Source organism: Papio anubis, chromosome X (assembly GCF_008728515.1).
Source record: "Papio anubis isolate 15944 chromosome X, Panubis1.0, whole genome shotgun sequence".
In the NCBI taxonomy this organism is placed as follows: Eukaryota; Metazoa; Chordata; class Mammalia; order Primates; family Cercopithecidae; genus Papio; species Papio anubis.
In genome coordinates, this window is record NC_044996.1 from 3,232,953 (window position 1) to 3,255,329 (window position 22,377).

General features: G+C 38.7%; 1 protein-coding gene across 1 annotated transcript in view; it reads right to left on the reverse strand.

Moving 5' to 3' along the window:
- LOC101024933 (melanoma-associated antigen 4) overlaps positions 1-22,377 on the reverse strand; it is a 463,021-nt gene that overhangs the window by 268,785 nt on the left and 171,859 nt on the right. The window lies entirely within an intron of this gene.

Sequence of the window (22,377 nt, forward strand, 5' to 3'; positions counted from 1 at the left end):
CTTAATGTGGTATAATCACATCTCATTAATTATCAAAAGTCATGTTTCTAAGATTGATAACCCACTGTAATTCACTTTAGTTTAAATCTATAAATATTTATTGAGCATCCCTTGCTTCTTAGCCCATGGTTAGTGATATGGTTTGGCTGTGTCCCCATCCAAATCTCATCTTGAATTTTAACCCCCATTGTGGGATGGACCTGGTGGGAGGTAATTGAATCATGGGGGCAGTTACATTTATGCGATTCTCATGATAGTGAGTGAGTTCTCATGAGATCCGATGGTTTTATAAGGGGTTCTCCCCCACTTTGCTCTCATTTTCTTTCTTGCCTGCCACCATATAGGACATGCCTTTCACTTTCTATCATGTTTGTGAAGCCTCCCCAGCCATGTGGAACTGTGAGTCCATTAAACCTCTTTTTCCTTATAAATTACCCAGTCTCAGGTATGTCTTTATCAACAGTGTGAAAATGGACTAATACAGTAAATTAGTACCAGGAGTGGGGCAATGCTGTAAAGATACCTGAAAATGTGGAAGCTATTTTGGAACTGGGTAATAGGCAGAGGTTGGAACAGTTTGGAGGGCTCGGAAGAAGACAGGAAAATGTGGGAAAATTTGGAACTTTCTAGAGACTGGGTGGGCTCAGAAGACAGGAAGATGTGGGAAAGTTTGGAGTTTCCTAGAGACTTGTTGAATGGCTTTGACTAAAATGCGAACAGTGATATGGACAATAATATCCAGGCTTAGGTGGTTTCAGATGGAAATGAGGAACTTACTGGGAACTGGAATAAAGGTTACTCTTGCTATGCAAAGAGACTGGAGGCATTTTGCCCCTTCCCTAGAGATCTGTGGATCTTTGAACTTGAGAGAGATGATTTGGGGTACCTGGTGAAAGAAATTTCTAAGCAGTAAACCATTCAAAAGGGGACAGAGCATAAAAGTTTGGAAAATTTGCAGCCTGACAATGCAATAGAAAAGAGACCCATTTTCTGAGGAGAAAGTCAAGCCTGCTGCAGAAATTTGCATAATGAATGAGGAGCCAAATGCTAATCACCAAAACAGTGGGGAAAATGTCTCCAGGGCATGTCATAGACCTTCACAGCAGCCTTCCCTATCACAGGTCTGGAGGCCTAGGAGGGAAAATGGTTTTCTGTGCTGGGCCCTGGGGCCCCCTGCTCTGTGCAGCCTCAGGAGATGGTGCCCTGCATCCCAGACGCTTCATTTCCAGCCATGGCTAAAAGGGGCCAATGTACAGCTCAGGCCATTGCTTCAGACGGTGCAAGCCCCACACTTTGGCAGTTTACATGTGGTGTTTGGCCTGTGGGTGCACAGAAGTCAATAATTAATGGTTTGGGAACCTCCGCCTAGATTTCAGAGGATGTGTGGAAATGCCTGGATGTCCAGGCAGAAGTTTGCTGCAGAGGCAGGACCCTCATGGAGAATCTCTGCTAGAGTAGTGTGGAAGGGAAATGTGAGGTCGGAGCCTCAATACAGAGTCCCCAATGGGGCACTGCTTAGTGGACCTGTGAGAAGAGGGCTACTGTCCTCCAGACCCCAGAATGGTAGTTCCACTTACAGCTTGCGTCATGTGCCTGGAAAAGTCACAGACACTCAATGCCAGCCAAGAAAGCAGCCAGGAGAGGGGCAGTACCCTGCAAAGCCACAGGGGCAAAGCTTCCCAAGGCTGTGGGAGCCCACCTCTTGCATCAGCGTGATCTGGATGTGATTCATGGAGTCAAAGGAGGTCATTTTGGAACTTTAAGGTTTAATAACTGCCCTATTGAATTTCAGACTTTCATGGGGCCTGTAGCCCCTTTGTTTTGGCCAATTTCTCCCATTTGGAATGGGTATATTTATCCAATGCCTGTACCCCCATTGTATCTAGGAAGTAACTAACTTTCTTTCAATTTTACAGGCTCATAGGTGGAAGGGACTTGTGTCAGATGAGACTTTGGACTTGGATATTTGAGTTCATGCTGGAATGAGTTAAGACTTTGGGGGACTGTTGGGAAGGCATGACTGTGTTTTGAAATGTGAGGACATGAGATTTGTGAGGGGCCAGGGGCAGAATGATATGGTTTGGCTGTTTCTCCTCCCAAATCTCATCTTGAACTGTAGTTCCTAGAATTCCTATGTGTCATGGAAGGGACCTGGTGGGAGATAATTGAATCATGGGAGTGGTTACCTCCATGCTGTTCTTGTGATAGTGAATGATTTTCTGCAAGAACTGATGGTTTTATAAGGGATTTTCCCCTCTTTGCTCTCATTTTCTTTCTTGTCTACCTCCATGTAAGATGTGCCTTTCACCCTCCACCATGATTGTGAGGCCTCCCCAGCCACATGGAACTGTGAGTCCATTAAACTTCTTTTTCTTTATAAATTACTAAATCTCAGGTTTGTATTTATCAGCAGTGTGAGAATGGACTAATACAGTTAGTCTTCTCTCATCTTATTTGACCACTGAGAAGCACAATCTTTCCAGCTCTAGAATATGACAATTCTAAAATTTATAACCTAAGTGACAAAAGAGAGCAAACAGTCATTACTTAAAGATTCCTCCAAGAAGAACAGCTCCTTATCTGGCAGCAGTTACTTGGAGTATGAGTGTTTGGATTTGATGGAACTGGTCCTTGATGTTGTAAAAATTCTTATTTGAATTATGAAGTTTCATATCGTTTGAACAGCTGAGTTAGCAGCATGGGGAATATGTGTGTCCTGCTTTAGTTCTGTAGAGAAAAACAGGCACTGTATTTTCTGACCAATCTTCCTCTTCACTGCTGCCCCAACTCCTTCATGGTGTCTAGTACCACCCTCTGCCACTGAGAAAAAGAAGCATAGAGATATGACTTATATCATGGGCTATTCTCCAACTCTCCTCTCCTGGGGTAGGGAGGAGAAGACAAATATAACTGTGTTTTGCTTATGGTACCCTTTCTCCTCTTTCCCACTGATCCATTGTGCATGTGTTTGCTTATCTGATATCTATAGTATGTAGTTTAGTGAAGCCCAGAGCACCAAAGTCTGCCACTGCTTTTAGTAAACAAACCTGTTTTAATTATAGCAAAGCTGACAGGCCTTAAGTTGGTGCCATTTTCTCAGGATTCAGTCACTGTGAGATAAATTGGTGCTAGAGTCTCTCCCAAGTGTCACATACTGTGATAATCTGTGTTCTGAAATTTCCTCAAAAGGTTTTCTGTTTCCTTGGAACTTTGCTCTTATCTAAGTTTCAGTTGGCTGTTTTTCAAAGACTTAGCAGGTTCATATGTCCTCTCAACCCTGCTAAGTTACTTATAATTTGTCTGAGCTTTTCAATGTATAAATATAGTGGAATGGTTCTAATGGTGGACACAGCAGCCACTGTAACAGAACTGTGAGGACAGAGTCTACCATGACAGAGAATTGGAGTATCCACTTCCTTAAATTTTCAGGGACTCCAAGATGTATATACTGATGGTGAGCAGTACGTTAGGGAGGCAGGTGGTGGAATAGTACAAAAACAGTTCTTTGTGTATATCAATTTCTGCTAAAGGAGATCTGAGTCTAATGTATACAATTATAATCAAAGCAATAAAATAATAACAATAACAACTGTCTCTTATATAGAGCTTACTATGTGCTGAGAGTACTGTTTTAAGTAACTTACCTATATTAATGCATTTAAACCTACAAAGTAAATTTTGGTCTGGAGCTGTGGACACTTGGCAGCTTCCACCCACATTTTAGAGGATGTATTAGAAAGCCTAAGAAACCAGATGGAAACCAGTTGCAGGGACAGAGCTGCCAAAGCTGCAGAGGCAGAGCCACCTCCACCAGGGCAATGCCTAGTGGAGGCACAGGGATGGTGCTACCACTGGGACTGCAGAATTGTAGAACTACCGGTGTGGAATGCCAACCTGGAAAAACTGTAGGCATTCAACTCCAACCTGTAAGAGTAACCATGTGAGGTGTGCCCAGGAAAGCCATGGGAGCAAGGCTACCCAAGACCTTGGGAGCCCACTCCTCACATCAGTGTGCCCAAGAGGTAGCACATGGTGTGAAATACTATACTGGAACACTAAGATTTAATGTCTGCCCTGCTGGGTTTCAGACTTTCTTGGGGCTTGCCATTCCTTTCTTTTGGCTTATTTCTGCCTTTTGAAATGGGAATGTTTACCAAATGTGTGTTCCACCATGGTATCCTGGAAGTAAATAACTTGTTTTTATTTTACAGGCTTATAGCTGAAAGGAGCTTGCCTAGAGTCTCGGATGAGACTTTGGATTTTGGACTTTTGAGCAGATGCACAAGACTTGGGACTATTTGAGATGGAATGATTGTATTTCATATGTAAGAAGAACATGAGTTTTGAAGGGCTAGGAGGAGAATGCTATGGTTTGGATATGATTTGTTTGTCTCCACAAAATATTATGTTGAAATTTGATCCCCAGTGTGGCGGTGATGGGATGTGGGACCTAGTGGTAGGTGTTTGAGTCATAGGGGTGGATCCCTCATGAATGGCTTGGTGCCTTTTTTATGATAGTGAGTGAGTTCTTATTCTGGCATGACTAGATTAGTTCTCCCAAAAATGTATTAGCTCCCATGAGAAGCGAGTTTGTTATAAAGTCAGGATACCTCTTGGGTTTTGTCTCTTCACACATGTCTACTTCCCCTTTGACCTTCTCCACCATATTATGATGCAGCCCAGAGATCCTCCCCACAAGCCAGGGCCATCCCCTTGAACTTCCCTGCCTACAGAACCATGAATAAAAATAAACTGCTTTTCTTTATAAATTACCCAGTTTCAGGTATTCTGTTATAAGCAACAGAAAACAGACTGAGACAGTCTCATTTCCATTTTATAGTTGAGAAATCTGGGGTACAGAGGAGTTCAATGACTTTTGTGAGGTCAGAGATCTAGAAAGTGATAAAACTGGGAGTTAATCCCAACCAGTTTTCGCCCCAGAGTCTATGCACTTAACCGCTTCTCAATTCTTCCCTTACTCAATTCCTCCAATACTTCTCTTTGAGACTAGCACATTGTCCTTCATTAACTCCGCTTTTAATAGCTATGCTTCTAGTAGCTGTAATAGTCTTGGGTAGTTACTTTATTTCCATGTGCCTCTGTTTCAATGTAAGCAAAATGGGACATTTTTAACAGGGCTGGTGTGAGATTTGTAGGAGTTCTCCTACATAAAGCATTGTTCACGGCACATATTTTTTATTGTTATTGTTCCTACATAAAGCATTGTTCACGGCACATAATGGGAGTTTGATGTTAACATAATTTGAATTTAATAATCTAACCTTGCCCAAGCCTTTATTACAAGGACTCTCAAACTTTCAGCACATCAGAATCATGTAGTCTGTTTTAAAAGTGCAGATTTGTTGGTCCCACCCCAATATTGATACAGAAGTCTCTTGTGGAACACAGAAATTTCCATTAACAAGAGATTCTACTATAGATAATTCTAAAACTATAGTTTGAGAAGCACTATGTATGATGAAATTCCCTTTCCCTCCACATCTGCCCTGTTATTCTCTCTAAATATGTGTACATCTAGGCATATGGATGCTGTATTATGGTAATGTTCTATGTATATTTGGCATAGGAATACAGCCTTTATGAAGGTGCTGAATATCACCTGTGAGGTCATTCACCAAGGGGAGAGAAGTGTATTTGTCAGTTTAAAGATCAGAATGCCAGATTTGAGGAGTAGGAGGATCTTAATGTATAATCAACATAGGGGGAATCAATTTCTTTTTCATTCTCTTTCTCTCTCTCTCTCTCTCTCTCTCTCTCTCTCTCTCTCTCTCGTATCACAGATGGTATTAGCTTGCTTAGGGGGAGAACTTTGGGTAGTAGTTGGAATTTGACATCTTTTCAGTGATAACAAAATAGCACAGTAATGATACAGTAAAGAAGGAATTAAGGCAAAGTGTTGCAAGGTCCTGTCAGCTTTTCACAGCAAGGCAGCAGATGGAGTAGGTGGGCCTTATATAACTGAGCTGTGTATCCTTTTTGTCTTTTGCACTTCTTGTGTTTGCTTCTTTTTTTCCCTCTTAGTATTTAGAAAAATATTTTTTTTCTTTGAAAACAATCCAATCTGTATCAGTTATGCTAAGTGGACAAAATGTGAAATAGTTTGTTAGATAAAAATGTTAAATTGAGGTTTGTTAGAATGTTACAGAGGAGTTCAATGACTTTTGTGAGGTCAGAGAGCTGAAAAGTGATAAAACTGGGAGTTCAACCCAACCAACTTTGGCTCCAGAGTCTATGCACTTAACCACTTCTCTGAGTAAATTGCATTCACTGAGAGAAAAGTGAGAGTCAGGGAAATGTAGAGCTGATACCTTATGCTCAGCTGTCCCCCTCCTCAACTTGGGACTCACTTTCTAGTACTAAACTTCTATCCGTGTTTGACTTTACTATGGAAGATGGGTCAGCCAACTTAATCCTACTACAAAGATGGCTGAAGCAGCATTCCTCTCACAGCTGTCCCCAGGGCCAGAGCAGGCATGGATAGCATGGTTTAACACTGGTAGTATGTTTAGGGCATGCCAGGTTCTTCTGGTAGCCTCTGTAGAAAGTTTCATATTCTCAGCTTCAGGACCAGATTGTCATCCATCCTCATGACAAATTTGTAACAATTCTTAGATGATATGGGTTTAACCAAATTTATCACTATTGCATATGTGTTTTAGTCCCTCAAGTCTTTGCTATGGGTATTGCATATTGTTTTTCTATAGGATATACCTTGACTACAACTCTTCAAAGTTATTTTAATATGAAAACAGAGAAAAGTTCATGAAAAAATGTTTTAAAATGTTTAAAATTTAATGGGGAGCAAAATACTAGTTATCTCATTCTAAGAATCTTATGCAAATAAATGTAATATCCAGGTTTTAAGGCCTGAGATGATTCTGTTGTTGGTGGTGGAGGAAGTGCAGGGCTGGGTGGTGGGGAGTCAAACAATGATGCTCATCTTTGATCCTTTCCTCATTATGACCCAGTCGTCTTGAATCATTGACTCTATCAGAGAATTCCCATCCATAACAGGCACTGACTTGATTCTGCCTTGTATCATATTTAGGTGAGTACATTTTTACTTCCCCATTAGACCGTCAACTCCGTGAAATGGACTATGACTTTCAACTGAATTGTCTCCCGTAATGTGTTCTCAAAAAATGCTCAGTTGAAAAAATATAAGGAAAACAAACAAACAAAAATCAGCTGTGTTAACTATACAAAATCAATTCTAGACCTATAAATCACCTTCGTTTATAGCAATTTGAGAAGACACTGAACTCTAATCATATCTGAGCCTCTGGTCTCAGTAGGAGATATGGTCAGGCACCATATTGCTCTTTCCAAGGAGATCAGCACAACAAAATTTCCTGTTCTTTTCTTATAGAATAAATGGCTCTCCAGGTAGCTTTCTTTTTACCTTACTCAGACAGATACTATTCATATCTTATTGACAGTACAGAGACTAAATGCAGTCTGAGCTGCTTAGCAAATGATTTGGAGATACCTGTCAGTGAAAATATGTTAGTCAGGTTTGTCTAGACAATGCTGTGGTAGCAGATTTCCCCTGCCATTTTGTTTTGATGTCCAAACAAAACTAACATTTCTTTCTTTCTTTAAGTACCTTTCTAAGTCTGGTTGGCATGAGGAGCTCTGTTCCAGAGCCTCAGGGACACAGGCTGAGGGCATCTTATATTCTCATGGTAGAAGAAAGGAAATAGTGGATTTTCACTGCCTCAGCCTAGAAGTGGCTCATGCTCCTTTCACACACACTGAATGAGCCAGAACTAGTAGTATGATGCTGCCTACCATTATGGGGGCTGAAAAATGTAGGAGAGCAAAAGGAATATTTGATGAACTTTACTGTCTGCAGAGATAAGCCAAAAGCATATGAGAGTTTCAGTGGGTAGTGGTGAATTCTTGCATTAAGGTGGAGCTTCATGACAGAGGGTTGGATGGTAGTGACAGGTATGAACAGTTTTCAGAGAGATAGTTTTATTCTAGATCATTTTCAATTTTGTGCCAGTAAGAGTAGCAGAACTGCTTTTTGCCCTCCTTGTGAACTAAATTAATCCAGTAAAATAGCAAAACCCTGGAAGTTAGATTTGAAAAATATCCTACTGATTACCCAACGCAAACTCTTGTTTGATACACTGCTGCCCTGGAAAGAAAAAAAGATCCTTGCTAAATAGCTGTAAAATGGAGATAACAATAGTAACAATCAATTAGTGTGGTTTGTGAGAATTCACTAAGATAATTGTTTGTAAAATGCTCAGAATGATGGTCTTATACATAGTAAGCACTATATAAATGTTACCTATTTTACTTAAATTGTTCTTTAATCTTATAGTAGGCTGAATAATGTCCCTCAAAATATGTCCATGTCCTAATCCTATGAATCTGTGAATATTTTACCTTACATGTCAAAAGTGACTTTGCAGATGTATTAAATATTCGTTGTGAACTTTTTGTGTACCAAGAGCTGTTCTATTTGCTGGAGACAAAACAGTATGAAAATCAGGCAAACTGTTTATCCTCATGAAGATATTCTGGTAGGGGGATAGAAAATAAACAAAAAGTTGATCTGATAAGTGAGATGAAGAAAAAAACAACAAATTAAAGGGGAAGACGTAGGGGGGGTTGAGAGTTGCTAATGTTTCATTTAGTAAGATAGTAAAGTCCTTTCTATGAAGGTTACATTTGAATAGATACTTGGAAGAAGGGAGAGAACCATGCACTGAGAGAATATTCCAGGCAGAGGTAGGAACATACTTGATGTATTTGGGAATATCAAGGAGTTAGGTGAAATTATGTAGAAAAACAGCAGTAGGAGTTAAAGTTCAAAAAGTTATTTTGCATTCTGTATGCCAAAATGAAGACTTTGGATTTCACTCAGAGTGATTTAGCAAGCTATTGTAAAAATTTTAACAAATGAGTGACACAATATTACATGTGTTTTGAAAGGCTGACTCTGGTTGCACTGTAAAGAATAGGCAGTAGGAGTTCAAAGATGGAAGCAGGAACCTATGGGGCTATTACAATAGGCCAAGCTGAAGATAGGGGTGTGTAACTAGAGTGGTAGCAGTGTAAATGGATGTGGCCAGATTATGAATGTTATTTGAAATACAGCCAATATTTGTCCATGGATTGGATATAGGGTGTGAGAAAAAGAGTGAAGTAAAGATAATTCTCAAGTTATTTGTGGCATCCATAATGGAAAGGTTGTAATTACCATTTAATGAGATTATGAAGACTATAGGAAGAACAGATTAAGAGGTAAAAATCTGGAGTTTGGTCTTGGATATGTTAAGTTTGAGGTTCACATTAAGGAAGAGATCTGGTCTGCAAATAGAAATTCTAGAGTCATCAGCATATTAACATAAGTACAGTGAAGAGCCTGGATATAATTTAAGGGGTGAGCATAGAGAAAAGAGGTAAGGTTTAAGCACTAAGCTCTAGGGCTTTCCAACACTTGAGGCAGAGCAATAAATGGCCAGCAAAGAAGACTAATGATGAGCAGCCAGGGGATAGGAGAAAAATAAAAAAGGGAGAGTGTGGTATCCAGGAATCCAAATAAATAAAATCTTTCGAGAAGGAATGAGTGGTTACTTCTATCAAATGTTGCTGAAAAGTCACATGAATTATCCATAGGATTTGGATTTGGCAAATAATTTAGCAAAGGTGGAGTTAAGTGATATGCTATATAAAAATATAAGTAAAGCCAATTAAACAGGAAATATGAAGATGAAATTGGGAAGCAAGATGGTGGAATAGGAGGTTTTCACTTGAGTATACCCCCTGCAGCAACAATAATTTGTCAGCCATCCACAGGAAAAAAAAAAAAAGTGTTTTTGTGGGACCTTTGGGATTGAGGTAGGAATTTGTGAAACCTGAGTGGAACCTAAGACTGGGAGGGACTGTTTTGGGAGAGCAGGCCTGTGCCCTACCTTCTCACTGATTATGGTCCCAGCTACAAACCTGGACACTGCCTCATCCCCTTTTGGATTCAGCATAAGCCCAATTTAGTCTTGGTTCTGCCACCAGTACTATTTTCTAAGGGACACAGGAGGAGTCACATCCAACTTATCCCCAGAGAAAGACCTTCAGACTTTGCTCCCTCTCTCAACCATTGTCCAGGAGAGAGCCTGTCTTCTCAAGGTCCCAGAGAGAGACACGATGTCCATGCCAATGGAGGCAGGCCTGCAGTCCTTGGTCCTGTCTGTGCACCTTGAAACATCCCCATGACTTAATTCCAGCACTGCTTAGCTGCAATCCAGGGTCAGTATTGCCTTCCAAAGGACAGTGATATGGTTTGGCTGTGTCCCAACCCAAATCTCACCTTGAATTGTGATAATTCCCACTTATCAAGGGCAGGGCCAGGTGGAGATAATTGAATTATGCGGATTGTTTCCCCCATACTGTTCTCGTGGTAGTGAATAAGTCTCATGAGATCTGATGGCTTTATAAATCGGAGTTCTTCTGCACAAGCTCTCTTGCCTGCCACCATGTAAGATATGACTTTGCTCCTCATTTGCTTTCAACCATGATTGTGAGGCCTCCCCAGTCATGTGGAACTGTGAGTTTATTAAACCTCTTTCCTTTATAAATTACCCAGTCTCAGGTATGTCTTTATTAGCAGTATGAGAACTGACTAATTCAGACATGCTCAGTGAACCAGTGAGAGCTTTCTAAAGGATGCAGTGGAAACCACACTGGTTTATGCACCTGGTAACAGATTTCTTGTTTGTAGATCCAACTGCAGATCCATTGTAGGCCCTTGTTCCAGCACCAGCCCCACTGACCAATTCCCTAGAGGCAGTCCTGTCTTCCCAGGGACTACATAGGTTCATGCTCAACTGAACCTCAAGTAAAAGGCCCACCAACCATAGACTTCACTACAGATCCAGCAGCATCCACGTGACCCAGCTCCAACCACACTTAACTGTGATACTAGAGGAAATCCCATCAGCCTGAGGGCCCAACAGGAGAAAGTCACTGCCTGCCAAAACCAGTTTGTAAAGACTGGAAGGGGTGTTTTCTCTTTCAGATGCACAGATACCAACACAAAGCTACGTGCATGAATCATGGAGAATCAAATGAACATGACAACACCAAAGGGAACTATTAAATCACCAGTAACTGATCCCAAATAAATGATAATATTTACAAATTTCCTGACAAAAATTTGAAACAATCATCATACAGAAGCTTAATGGGATGCAAGAGGACTGTGTTAGTCTGTTCTCACACTGCTAATAAAGAAATACCTGAGACTGAGTAATTTATAAAGAAAATAGGTTTAATTGACTCACAGTTCAGCATGGCTAGGGAAGGCTCAGGAAACTTACAATTATGGTGGAAGGGCAAGCAAACACATCTTTCTTCACAAAGCATCAGGACAGAGAAGAATGAGAGCAGAGCAAAGGGGGAAGCCCCTTATAAAACCATTAGATCTCACAAGAACTTACTATCACAAGAATAGCATGGGGAAAATCACCCCCATGGTTCAATTACCTCCCACTTGGACCCTCCCACCACACATGGGGATTATGGGAACTACAATTCAAGATGACATTCAGGTGGGGACACAGCCAAATCATATCATACTACCCCTGACCCCTCCCAAATTTCATGTCCTCACATTTCAAAACACAATCATGCCTTTCCAACAGTCCCCCAAGTCTTAGCTCATTTCAGCATTAGTTGAAAGTCCAAGTCCAAAGTCTCATCTGAGACAAGGCAAGTCTCTTCCACCTATGAGCTTGTAAAATCAAAAGCAAGTCAGTTACTTCCTAGATACAATGGAGGTTCAGGCATTGGATAAATACACCCATTCCAAATGGGAGAAATTGGCCAAAACAAAGGGCTACAGGCCCTATGCCAGTTTGAAATCCAATGAGGCAGTAATTAAATCTTGAAGCTCCAAAATAATCTCCTGTGACTCCATGTCTCACATCTAGGTCATGCTGATGCAAGAGGTGGGCTCCCATGGCAATGGGCAGATCCACCCCTGTGGCATTGCAGGGTACAGCCCCCCTCCCAGATGCTTTCACGGGCTAGTGTTGAGTGCCTGTGGCTTTTCTAGGTTCATGGGGGCAAGCTGTAGGTGGATCTACCATTCTGGTGTCTAGAGGATGGTAGCCCTCTTCTCACAGCTCCAATAGGCAGTGCCCCAGTGGGGACTCTGTGTGGGGGCTCCAACCCCACATTTCCCTTCCATGTTGTCCTAGCAGAGGTGCTCCACGAGGGCTCCACTACTGCAGCAAACTTCTGCCTGGACGTCCAGGTGTTTCCATTCATCCTCTGAAATCTAGGCAGAGGTTCCCAAACATCAATTCTTGACTTCTGTGCACCCATAGGCTCAAAACCATGTGGAAGCTGCCAAGGCTTAGGATTTACATTCTGAGAAAGCCACAGCCTGAACTATACCTTGGCCTCTTTTAGCCATACTGAAACAGCTGGGATACAGGGCAGCAAGTCCCTAGGCTGCACATAGCAGGGGGTACTGGGCCTGACCCAGGAAACCATTTTTCCTCCTAGTGGGCCTATGATCAAAGGGGCTGCCATGAAAGTCTCTAACATGCCCTGGAGACATACTTTTTCATTGTCTTGGTGATTAACATTCAGCTCCTTGTTATTTATGCAAATTTCTGCAGCTGGCTTGAATTTCTCCCCAGAAAATGGGTTCTTCTTTTCTATTGCATTGTCAGGCTGCAAAATTTTCAAACTTTTATGCTCTGCTTCCTCTTGAATGCTTTGCTGCTTAGAAATTTCTTCTGCCAAGTCTTGCTTTGGTTATGTGGGCTCATTTTTGGTTCCATATGAATTTTAGGATTTTTTTTTTTTTTTAGTTCTGTGAATAATGGTGGTTGTATTTTAATGGGAATTGCATTAAATTTATAGATTGCTTTTGGCAGTATGGTCATTTTTACAATATTGATTCTACCCATCCATGAGCATGAGAACTGTTTCCATTTTTTTGTGTGTGTTGTGTATGATTTCTTTCAGCAGTGTTTTGTAGTTTTCCTTGTAGAGGTCTTTCACCTCCTTGGTTAGGTATATTCTTAAATATTTTATTTTTTTGCAGCTATTGTAAAAGGGGTTGAGTTCTTGATTTGATTCTCAGCTTGGTCGCTGTTGGTATATAGAAAAGCTACTGATTTGTGTACATTAATATTGTATCCGGAAACTTTGCTGAGTTCTTTTTCAGTTCTAGGAGCTTTCTGGAGGAGTATTTAGGGTTTTGTAGGTGAATCATATCATCACCAAACAGCGACAGTTTGACTTCCTCTTTACCCATTTGGATGCCCCTTATTTCTTTCTCCAGTCCGATTGCTCTGGCTAAGATTTCCCAACACTATGTTGAATAGAAGTAGTGAGAGTGGGCAAACTTGTCTTGCTGCAGTTCTCAGAGGGAATGCTTTCAACTTTTCCCCATTCAGTATTATGTTGGCTGTGGGTTTGTCACAGATGGCTTTTATTACACTGAAATCTGGAGGTATCACATTATCTGACTTCACACTATACTATAAGGTCATAGTGACCAAAACAGCATGGTACTGGTATAAAAATAGGCACATACCAATGAAACAGAATAGAGAACCCAGAAATAAACCCAAATACTTAAGCCAACTGATCTTCAACAAAGCAAACAAAAAGATAAAGTGGGGAATGGACACCCTATTCAACAAATGGTACTGGGATAATTAGTAAGCCACATATAGAAGAATGAAACTGGATCCTCATCTGTCACTTTATATAAAAATCAACTCAAGATGGATCATGGTCTTCAATCTAAGACCTGAAAGTTTAAAAATCCTAGAAGATAACATCAGAAAAATCCTTCTAGTTATTGGCTTTGTCAAGGATTTCATGACCAAGAACCCAAAAGCAAATGCAATAAAAACAAAGATAAATAGCTGGGACTTAATTAAACTAAAGAGCTTTTGCATGGCAAAAGGAACAGTCAGCAGAGTAAACAGACAATCCACAGAGTGAGAGAAAATCTTCACAATCTATACATCTGACAAAGGACTAATATCCAGAATCTACAAGGAACTCAAAAAAATAGCAAGAAAAAAATAATGCCATCAAAAAGTGGACTAAGGACATGAATAGACAATTCTCAAAAGAAAATATACAAATAGCCAGTAAACATATGAAAAAATGCTCAGCATAACTAATGATCAGGGAAATGCAGATGAAAACAACAGTGTGATACCACCTTACTCCTGCAAGAATGGCCATAATAAAAAATCGAAAAAAAAAAAGATAGATGTTGGCATGGATGCAGTGGACAGCGAACACTTCTACATTGCTGGTAGGAATGTAAAGTACTATGACCACTATGGAAAACAGTGTGGAGATTCCTTAGAGAACTAAAAGTAGAACTACTATTTAATCTGGCAATTCCACTACTGGGTATCTACCTAGAGGAAAAGAAGTCATGATACAAAAAAGATATTTGACATGCATGTTTATAGCAGCACAATTCACAATTGCAAAAATGAGGAACCAACACAAATGTCCGTCAATCAACTAGTGTATAAAGAAACTGTGGTATATACATATGATGGAATGCTACTCAGCCGTAAAAAGGAATGACTTAATGGCATTCACAGCAACCTGGATGGGATTTGAGACTATTATCCTAAGTGAAGTAACTCAGGAATGGAAAACCAAACATCATATGTTCTCACTCATAAGTGGGAGCCAAGCTATGAGGAAGCAAGGGCATAAGAATGACCCGATAGACTTTGGGAACTCAGGGAGAAAGGTGGGAAGGGGGTGAGGAATAAACTACTACAAAGCAGGTTCAGTGTATACTGCTCAGGTGATGCATGCACCAAAATTTCACAAATCACCACTAAACAACTCACCTGTATAACCAAATACCACCTATTCCCCGCAAACCTATGGAAATAAAAAAATAAAAAAAGAAGACACTTCTTATGCCAGATACCTTAAATCATCTCTCTCAAGTTTAAAGCTCCACAGATCTCTAGGACAGGGGCAAAATACCACCAGTATATTTGCTAAAGCATAACAAGAGTCACCTTTGCTCCAGTTCTCAACAAGTTCCTCATCTCCATCTGAGACCACTTCAGCCTGGACTTCATTGTCCATACCACTATCAGCATTTTAGTCAAAGCTATTCAACAAGTCACTAGGAAGTTCCAAACTTTCCCACATCTTCCTGTCTTCTGAGCCCTCCATGTCTCTAGGAAGTTCCAAACTTTCCCACATTTTCCTGTCTTCTTCTGAGCCCTCTAAACTGTTCCAACCTCTGCCTGTTACCCAGTTCCAAAGTCACTTCCACATTTTCGGGTATCCTTATAGCAGTAAGCCACTCTAGCAGTATCAATCTACTGTATTAGTTCGTTCTCATGCTGCTAATAAAGACATGAGGGAGACCGGATAATTTAAAAGAAAAGAGGTTAAATTGACTCGCCGTTCAGCATGGCTGGGGAGGCCTCAGGAAACTTACAATTATTGTAGAAGGAGAGGCAAACACATCCTTTTTTTTAAAAAGATGCCCAGAAGAAGAATAATGAGAGCTGAGTGAAGGGAGAAGCCCCTTATAAAACCATCAGACCTCGTGAGAACTTAGTCAATATCACAAGAATAGCCTGGGGAAACCACCCCCATGTTTCTATTACCTTCCACCAGGTCTCTTCCACTACACGTGGGGATTATGGGAACTACAATTCAATATGAGATTTGGGTGGGGACACAACCAAACCATATCAAGAACACAGATAGAACACTAAATGAAATGAGGATAACAATACATGAGCAAAATAAGAAGTTTAATAAAGAAACAAAAACCATAAAAAATAACCAAACAGCTGAAGAATGTGACAGAAAAGACAAATTCAAGACAGAACTTCAAAAGCAGACTTGATCATATGATTTACTAATTCCACTACTGGGTATATACCCAAAGGAAATGAAACAAGTATCTTGAAGGAATATCTGCACCCCTATGTCCATTTCAGCATTATTTACAATAGCTAAGATATAGAGGAAGTCTCTGTCCATCAACAGATGAATGGATAAAGAAAATGTTGCACATATAGACAATGGAGTACTATTAAGCCATAAAAAAGTAATCCTGACATTTGTGACAACGTGGATGAACCTGGAGGACATTATGCTAAGCAAAACTAGCCAGACAAAGAAATACTTATATGTAGTATCTAAAACAGTCAAAGAAGACAGTAGAACACCGGTTGCCAGGGGCTGTGGAATTGGGGAAGTAGGGAGATTTTGGTCAAAACTTTAACTTACAAGATTAATAAGTTCTGGCAATATGATATACAGAATGGTGAATATAATTAATAATAAGTATACTTAAAATTTGTTAAAGCAGTAGATGTTAAGCATTCATACCTCCTAATAAAGTAAAAAACCAGGAACTATGTGAGCTAATGAATGTGCTAATTAGCTTGTTATAATAATTTCACGATATATACTATATGCAATCATTATATATTATATACACACTTTAACTGTACACAACTTGAATTTTCTAATCATACCTCAATAAAACTTGGAAAATATAAAAAATCGGGGATAGGGAGTGAGTTTAGATTACTTTTTAAAAGAGTGTTGTTGTAAAGGCAGCAAATAAATGAGATTGTAGCTGAGAGAAGACACGGGTTTAAGAGAAAGGTTTCAAAAATGAGATGTATCACAGAATGCTGATGAGGATTCTCCAGTAAAAAGAAATAAATAGTGATTTACGAGAGAGAGTAGAATTTCTATAGTGCTATCTTTAAAAGGACAGAGAAGTTGACACACAGTTCACAAGTGGAGGGGTAAGAGCAAGGACAGTTTATCCATAGTCACTAAAAAGAAGGCATAATATGTATGCATGATGCTGGTGGGGAAGAAGATGTGGGAAGCATATAGACATTCTCTTCTGATGGCCTAGATTTTCTTAGTGAAATAGAAAGCAAGGACATCAACTGAGAGGGAGGGTGGGAAGGAGGTGAGGCGATTTCAATAAAGAGAAGGTGGGAAATGGTCTTCTTGGGGAGTGGGAAAATAGATGGAAAGGACATGTGGTGGGATTGTTGAACAGCACCAAAGATCAGCTTGAATTTGGACAGGCCAGGCTGATTATGTATTTTTGGTCCAGTTACATTCACATATTCAGCTGCTCAGTCAGGCACAGCTTAAGAGTAGGCATTGAATTAGATTTAACCAGAATTTTGTTTTGCTAATTTAGTATGATAAAGGGAGATAGAGACAAGGAAGTTTACTGTTTTGTGTGCACAAGGAAGTGATTAGAATGATGGACCATGCCATGGACTTTAAGTTGGATATGGAGAAATGTCATGGCATGAGTGAGGGAAAGTTGATAGAATAAATGAACTGTAAGATTTATCTTAGTACTCAATCAGCTGAATGCTTGTGTCATCCTTGGATATTGAGAAAATACTCCTAAGCCCCATTCAGCAGCAGGCAAAATTTGAGTTAAATATGCATAGTGGAGTATATTCATATCCTGTTTGCAGGTAATGTGGAGTTGTACAAAGTGGGACAAGTGTGAATAGCTGAGTGTTCTAGTCCTGGTTCTTCAGTACCTTGTTTCCTGTCTCTGAGCAAGTCATTTCTCTTTTGGGAGTCTCAGTTTATTCATTATTTGAAATGCAGAACATGATCTTTGGTTCATTTATATTAATTGCAGGGAGGAATCAAGTGAGATAATAAATGCAAAGGCATTTGGCAAAATGGAAAGTATTATAAAAGCTGCTATTTCTTTGTCACAGTAGTAATGATGACAGCAATAATAATGAAACCATTATTGTGTGTTTTTTACATTTCAGAGATTGTTTTAATTACTTTAAATGTATCATCTCATAATTCTTATGACAGCATATTCTCTGCTTGCTATTATTTATTTCCATTTACAAATACATAAACTGAAGGCTAGAAGGTTAAATAACTTTTTTAAGGTCAAAAAACTATTTCTGAGTATGTGGTTTATCCACAGACCTGTCTGTCTTCAAAGCTGATGTCTTTTTGGTCAGCATTTTGTTTGTAAAAATTAAGATATCTCAATACATATCATTTATTGTAGTTTTATATTTATTATCTCATATGATTTCCCCCCACCAGCTATTATAGATTTCACATGATCTAAAATTTGTCTATAGTCATCTATTTGAGGCCTGTCTAATCTAAATTCTGCCACTTCAGCCTTGTGTAATTATCCAAAGCTCCTTTGCTAGGCAGATAGGGTAGGGAGCTAAATATTATACTTTAATCACAGACTGAGCTGGTGGAAGCTGGTATTTAGTTTAATGAATCCTAATTTACCGTTTCTATGGCTTGCCCCCCAGGACATTTATTTGAGTATATGGCAGGTCTTTGTAACCTCAGCGCTAAGAGACTATGGGCATTTTTTTTCCTGTGTGATTCAGATGTTTTTGAATTATCTCTTTAGCCTCCTGCCCTGTGAAGATTCAGAATTTGGCAAATCTTTTGAGGGAGAGACCAGCTGTGCATTTAGCATCCTTCAAGACTCCAATTTTGTCATTACCATCTGCCAAAAGTTCTGCCAAGGACCAAGTGTGGATTCTTATCTTTCAGCAGGTTCCAGATCTGCAAAAGGTTGTTGGAAGATATGGGTGTTAATTTACTACTCCCTCTAATGCTTTCATTTGTTACTTGTTCTTAGTCCTGCCAATCCTGTACCCCCAACCTTTGCCTCCTAATCACCTAGAGACTGTGGAAATAATTTTATTTTGCTTTAAGTTTTGGCTTAAGCTCTTTATCTTCCTCTTCAGTTTAGCTTTGGAGTTTAGCAAATATCTTGAAGGAGAAATAAATTGTCTATTTGAGGCCTGTCTAATCTAAGTTTTTTCACTTCAGCTCTGTGTAGCTGTCAAAAAGTCCACCAGCAGCAGCTCTCCACCTAGACCTAGCTCAAATTCTCAAGTTCAGATCCATGTTCAGAATCAGGACATATTCTCAGAGACAGCTGTGGAGCTTCAGTTTACCTCCGAAAGACTGTCCTCATTCTGGAATTGTATTCCCTCTAGTCTTGCTTACTTCTACAGTTATTAGGTGTCTATAAATAAATATATAATTTTTGAAATCCATCTTTTTTTCTAATTGTTTTCAGTGGAAATATTGACCTGCCATGAACTATTCCATTTTACTCAGAAGTAGAAGTCAGATCCTGTAAGTTTTAATAAATAGTAAGTTTACTAAATAGTATTTTTACTGTTATTCAGTTTATAATATTTTCAATTTTCTTTGGATTATTTACAAGCATATTACTTAACTTCTGAACAATGGGACTTTTCTAGTTACTTTTTCATTATTGTTTCCTAATGTGATTATATTATAGCTAAATAATTATTTTATGATTTTATTCATTTGAAATATGTAGATAATTGTATTATGGCTCAGCAAAATGGACAGTTCTCTATATGTTGTGTGGGTATTTGGAGAATATATATTCTATAGTTACTTGGTTTAATGTTCTTTTGCATATTCTTTGTCTTTGCTAACTTGTTTGTGTTTATTCCATCATGTACTGATAAAAGTGTGTTAAATTTTACCATGTTTCTGGGTTTTTCTTTTTCTCCTTTTACTACTGTCAATATTTTCCTTAAATATTTTGAGAACATGTTATTAAGTACATAAATATAGAATAGTTAATATTTCCTCATAAATTTAATTCTTAATTTTTACTATTGTCATTTTTTTTTCCTCTGGTAATTCTTTTTGCTTTAAAGTCTTGCTTATCTGATGTTGTCATAGCTATACCAGCCACGTGTTGGTTAGAGTTTGCATGCTCTTTTCCCATTCATTTACTTTCACTCTTTTCCTTTTATGTTTTGAAGTTGTGTTCTATAAATAGCATATAGTTGAGACTTGGTAGGATCCAGTTGGACAATATTTAGTTAATTGGAGCATTATTCTATGTATAGTTACTATAATTACAAATACATTTGCATTGAAATTTTTCAGCGTATTAAGCGATTTCTATTTTTTCCACCTGCCTATATTCTTATTTTCTCTTGCTTGCCTTATTTTAGAATGAATATAGATTGAGTATATTCAAGCATTCTAAAATACACATATATACTCTATTAGCTTGAAGGTTTTATACCTTTTGCTATTATTTTAGTGTTTACTATAAAAATACAAATTCATTAACTCATAAGAGTTTAATGTAAATTGACACTTTTACTTGCTTCATGAATGCTTTATCTATGACCTATCATTTATTTTTGTCATACATTCTTGTATTCCAGCAAGACATTATTGTTTATATTATCAGTACTCTTTAATATTATTACCATTTTTGTTGCTTTTCATTTTTTTGTTGTTGTTACATTTCCAAGCTTCCATATGGGATTACTTTTCTTCTGCCTGAAGAACTTACAATTTCCTTTAGAATATATTATGCTTGTGTCCTCTCAAAATTCATATGCTGAAGCCCTAACCCCCAATGTCACTGTATTTGGAGATAGGGTCTGTGAGGAGGTGATAAAGGTTAAGTGAAATTGTAATGGTAGGACCCTCATTTGAAAAGGCTGGTGCCCCTGTAAAAAGAGGAAGAGACACCAAAGTGTGCTTGCGCTCTCTCTCTCTCTCCCCCCCCCCCCCCCTCCCTCTCTCTCTCTCTCTCTCTGCCATGTAAGGACACAGCCAGAAGGCAGCAATCTGCAAGCCAATTTAATATTGCAAAAACTCACCTCATGCTCCCTTCCAGTCACTAGTCCCTTTCCATGGGTAGCCATTGTCTTGATTTTTAAATAGAATACTTGTACATGTTTTTAAATTTTATATAAATGGAATTATATAGTATGTTCTTTATTGCATCTATGTTCTTGCACTCCACATTATGTTTGTGATATTTATTCATGTTTAGAGTTGTAGATCGTTGGTTCTCAAACTTTAGCATACATCAGAATTACCAAGAGGGCTTGTTAAAGCATGAATTGCTGGCTCACAGCCCGGAGTTTTGATTCAGTATGTCTGGGGTGGAGCCTGGTAGTCCTGTTTTCAGGTGCTGTTAATGCTGCTGATCCAGGGGCCATACTTTGAGATCACTGTTGTAAATCATTCACTCTCACTGGTTTATAGCAAAGATCAGCAAATTTTTTCTTAAAGGGCCAGATAGCAAATTGCACAATCCCTGTAGGTCAAGAGGCAAAATTGATGACTTTATGTAGGTACTTGTATAACTGTTAAGAATGTGGCTATTTAAAAATGTAACAAACATTCTTCACTCAGGGGCTGTAAGAAAATAAGGGACTGGTCACATTTTTCCTGTGGGCTGTAGTTTATTGACTGATGATGCATAGTACTCCATTATGTCATGGTATTACAATTTGTTTATCCTTTAAACTGTTGATGGGGATTTGGGTTGTGTCTAGGTTTTAGCTTTTACATATTAACAATGTTATGAGAATCCTCAAACATGTCTTTTGGTGAACACATGTATGGATTTCTGTTGGGTACATACCCCAGAGTAGAAGTGCTGTGTAATAAGGGTATGCATGTCTTCAATTTTAGGAGAAACTGCCAGTTTTCCAAACCAGTTGTATCAATTTACACTCCCACCAATAATATGTGAGAATTATTGTTGCTGCATGTTAGTGGTGTTCTGGACCTGGGTCATACTGGCTTTCAAGGGCCAATTGTGGGCATCTCTTCTCAATTCTGCATTCAGTGATCTCAGGATGGCTGCCTGAAATTGGCTATGGTGTATTTACAGTATGGAGACTGGAAAAAAGCCATAAATCAGGGATCTTATATATTCATTTCTAAGAGATTCAGTTATTAAACATTTACCAGGATATCACATCTAGACATTTTTTGTCAACATTTGGTATTTAATACTTTTTGTCTACATTGTAGCTATGCAGGTGGTGGAATAGTACTATCCCTTTGTGGTTTTAATTTGCTTCTTTGCATCTCTGATGAGAATGAAGTTAAACAGCTTTTCAAATATTTGTTGGATATTTTAATATCTTTTTTCATTATGTTCATTTGTCTGTTTTTTAGATAGGTTGTCTTTTTATCTATCTATCTATCTATATATATGTATATATGTTTATATTTTCATGGTAGAAGTTCTCTGCCAGATATATGTGTTTCTAATGTCATCTCCTATCCTGTAGATTGCCTTTTCATTTTTTGTTGGTGTTTTTGATGAGCAAATCTTAATTTTAGTGTGGTCTCAGTTACCATTTATTTCTTTAACGGTTAGTGTTTTTTGTGTCCTATTTTTTTTTAAACTTTGCCTATACCAAAGTCACAAAGAGGTTATCCTTAAAGATATTTTCTATAAAATATTTATTTTACTTCTAACATAAAATTTTTCAACTAATTTGCAATTCATAT